Source organism: Onychostruthus taczanowskii, unplaced genomic scaffold (assembly GCF_017590055.1).
Source record: "Onychostruthus taczanowskii isolate IOZ18803 unplaced genomic scaffold, ASM1759005v1 scaffold3, whole genome shotgun sequence".
In the NCBI taxonomy this organism is placed as follows: domain Eukaryota; kingdom Metazoa; phylum Chordata; class Aves; order Passeriformes; family Passeridae; genus Onychostruthus; species Onychostruthus taczanowskii.
In genome coordinates, this window is record NW_024500349.1 from 18,177,302 (window position 1) to 18,181,335 (window position 4,034).

Here is a 4,034-nt window from a genome sequence, read left to right on the forward strand (position 1 = left end):
ATGGCGCGGGCATTTGCATACATCGTGCCTGGGTGTGGGTTTGTACAATGCATGTGCCACATCCTGCGTTAGCAGGGAGCGGAGCGGAGGAACACCTTCACTAAACCTCCGAGCTCAGATGCTCATTGAACAGAGTTACGGGAAAAATACGCTTAATTAATTACACGGAGGGGCTGGCTGGCGCGGGCAAGTGCAGATGTATTTTTGTTCAGCCCTGAAATACTTTCCTGGGTTGGTTTTTTCGTTTGATTAGTTAGTTTGGGGTTTTTTTTCCTTTTTATTAGACTTTTTTTTAACTGAACTCCGCTGCCCTGGCTGGAGGGAAAGGAGCCTGCCCCGCTAGATGGAGGAGGGAAATCTCAGGCAGAGCTGCCTGCCAGGATAAAAACGCTGCCAGCCGTGTGACTCCAGGGCCAGTCCTGCCTCTACCCTGGTCCCGGAGCAGCCGGATTTTGGGGGAGGCTGTGGCCCGGCTTCGGGGCCGTTGTGGGTTGGGATTCTGCCTTTTCCAAAACAAAAAAAAAGGCTGCTTGAGAAAGGGCTTGTTGCTCTGCTAAAATTGCAAAAGGAGCTTGTGCAGCAGCTCCTCCTGTTCAAATAATTGCACATTTTACATTATCGAGGGCTAATTCAGCAGTGCGGTCCTTCCCGAGCCAGCGGGGAGCCGCTGCCCGGCCGTGGGAGCGCGTCCTGGCCGGCGCACGGGGAGCAGCAGCCGCTCCAGGCTGGCCAAGGCAGCAGCGGAGCGAGTCCCTCCGGACCTGCGCCTCCCCAAAATATCCGAGGCAGGTGAGAAGTACGGCCCGTGTGAGGAACTCGCTGCTCCCACTCAAGGCACAGCTTACCAATGGCAAATATTTTGTGTTCAGGCCTGGATAAAATCCAAGCAGCAGCGAGATAGTGTCTGTGCTTGCTCCACAGACTGGACTAGCTCGAAGAAGTTTCACTACTATTTTTTTTTTTTTAACCTAAAACTACATATTCCTGCTGCTGTCACACATCTGTTTTCTGCTCCCAGCTTTTCTTACCAGGCTGGGTGAGGACAGGTGGAAACTCCACTTCTGTCTGCACTCTTAGGAGCAGGGCCAATTTTTCTCCCACTGCATGTTTAGTGACTTCCTTAAAAAATACAAATAATATCTCCATGGGACTCAGCCATCCTCGTGTAACACACCCACGGTGCCATTTTGTACAGTCGCACAACGGAAGCTATTTTTCAAACCAGATTTAAAACTCTTCTTAAGCGTCCACTGCCATCGATTTTCTCCCAAGGGATTATAAATCACCTGCCTCCATTAATGGAGGTGACAAAAAAAAAAGGAAATAAATAAATATATATGTATCTCAAAAGCACGCAAACCAGAGAGGCTGGGGAAATAAAGCAAGATGGAAAGCAGGAGCCCACAGTATCCTGGCAGCATCCCCGCACTCAGCCCTGGTCCCAGGTCCTCCGGGCAGGTGAAGCCCTTGGTGCACTGTCCCAGCGGCCGCTCCGCTCCTGGAGAATTTTGCCCCTTGCAGAATTTATCCCAAAGTAGCAGCTTGAGAAAAATAAGGTACAAAATAAAATTTTAAATATACTTGCCCCTCGCGTCCCCCTCCCCCCCACATTCTCCTTGTTTTTATCTGGGAACGCGTCCCCTGCAGCAGGACCCTGATGGTGAGTGAGGCTCTGCCCTTCCTCCCTCTCCTGACTGCCGAAAGCTATTTCGGAGCTCTTGTGCCCTTTGTCGCAGCAAGGCGGATGATCGTTTTATTTTTGTCCAGCCTGTCCTAAAATCGTGGTACTGTCATTTCCCGGGGCTGCCAAGTATTTTACAGGGTGCCTGGTTTCGTGGCGTGGCATCGGCAATATTCCATCCCCTCTTCCCGAGCTCCAGGGTTACGTGTTTTCCTAGCAGAGCTTTTCCAAACGCAGCCTGTCAGAGCATCACACCACCGGGTATTTAAAGTCTTGAAAAGGTGAAACCTGTTGACAGTACGTGAGATTAAAGAGATTTTCCTTTCCGTTTTCAGCTCCTTTTGAGCGGGAGGAGGAGTGCCCGAGAGGGGCTCGGTGCCGACTGGCGTTCGTCCTCTCCTTCAGCCTAGGAATGAATCCCCCAAAGTTTCCTCATTAAGTCAAAAGGCTGATGAAACGCCTGGCTGCAAAACCACCTCTCTCATAAATCGCCACGCATTTTACCCCACCACACACCCCTGTAAAGAATTAAAACTACGACATACTTCTAATTCCAGCTCCAACGCTCAGAAGTGCGGTCTGAAGGCTGTATGAACATTTAGGGATATATATTCCCGAATAGCTCCATTGTAACGTCTGAGTGACACGGGTTGCATTTCGTAATAAAGTGTGTTCTTTGGTGTTTTTTTTTTTTTTAATTATTATTATTTAATGCAGTCCTCGAGAATCGAAACACACAAAATGCAGCGAGAATGTTCACAATGTTGAGAACACAGTTGTAAATAGAAACATTCATATTTCATCCGATTATAAATATTTGATACTGCAATTGTAAAATGCACATGTTTTATAAACTGGAGAGAAGAAAAAAAATCCTTTGCTTTCTTGCTAAAAGGCGAAGTCATTTAATCCTGGCCCCTAAGCAGCTGATGGTTATTCACAGAATTTAAAATTACAGTTTTTATTTTATAGCTGGGTTCTTTCCTTCCTTTTTTTTTCTCCTTTTTTTTTCCTCCTTTTTTTAAATTTTATACTACTATGTACAGTGTGTATCTATTAGAGCTGCAAAATAAAGAGGTTTTAAGGCAAAGCGAGAAGTTCCCCCCCCCCCCAAAAAAAAAAAAAAAAAAAAAAAAAAAAAACAGCGTCGCAGGAGAATCCGTTCCTGAGCAGCCGCCCACGCACACCCAGCCCCACGCGGGACAAATCCCCCTCCGGAGCGGGGACAGGGACCCCACGCTCCGGGACAAACGGGTTCAACGCAGCACAGCGCCTCGGACGCCCAAAAACTCCGATTTCAGGGAGGTGCGTGCGTGAGGAAGGGGGTGTGGGGACAAACACCCACCCACGGAGCGTGGCGCTGGTGGGGACCGCGCTGCGGAGGGGGAGGAACAACTAAAAATGGGACTTTTGGGGGAAAGGGGGGGCTAAAACGCTCCCAAATGTTTCGGGGAGGTGATGCCGGAGCAGAGCCGGGTCCCATCCCTCGCTGCCCTCCGCGGCGGGACGGCGGGGCAGTGAGGGAGCAGCATCCCGCTTTTGGGAGATGGGGCTCCCCAAGTTATCCCGAGGAGCTGGAGGGGGAAGGGGGGTGCTAACCCCATCTCTACCCAGCATCCACGCCTGCCTTCCGCAGCCACGGGCGCCCGTGGCTCTCCTTGGCGGTGGTGAAGGAGCAGAGAGGATCAGGGAAGGACCCCGGGTTTGTTTCAAGACGGTGCTTCGAGATTTGTTTCCCTAACGCTACTTATATCTTTTCCTTATTTTAAAATTAAATTCTCCTCGTCTATCCCCAAAATCAGCCCCAGACACCCCAACTCCAGAAAAAAAAAAAAAATTAAATAGGAGAACTATTTATTCGGTTCACAGTCGTGTGAAATGCAGCAATAAAAATCTTTGGACTTCAGCAAAAGTTGTTTTTAATTTTTTTTTTTTGAATTTCAAAAAACAGCGTCCAATGTCCATTAAAACTGCGCTTAAGTCTATAAAAAAGTAACTTAAGCTTTAAAAAAAATCTTAAAGATAGCATCTAAAACTTCTTACAACCAAAAAAAAAAAAAAAATCCAAAAAAAACCAACGAAACCAAACAACAAGCCCAAAGCCCCGAAACCAAAACCAACAACAACAACAAAAAAATATTTTATAATCAGATATCTTGGATTTTTACACCACCTTACCTGTAAATTATATATACATAGAATATTGCAGAATTATATCTAATACACAATATTTTCACTATTAATGCTGGTATAATCTTTATACACTGGCCCTTACGTTTCTTTTTATTTTTTTTTAATTAAATTATTGCATTGTATAAACTTTGACTGCAAACGGCCCCCCCACCCCTGCCTC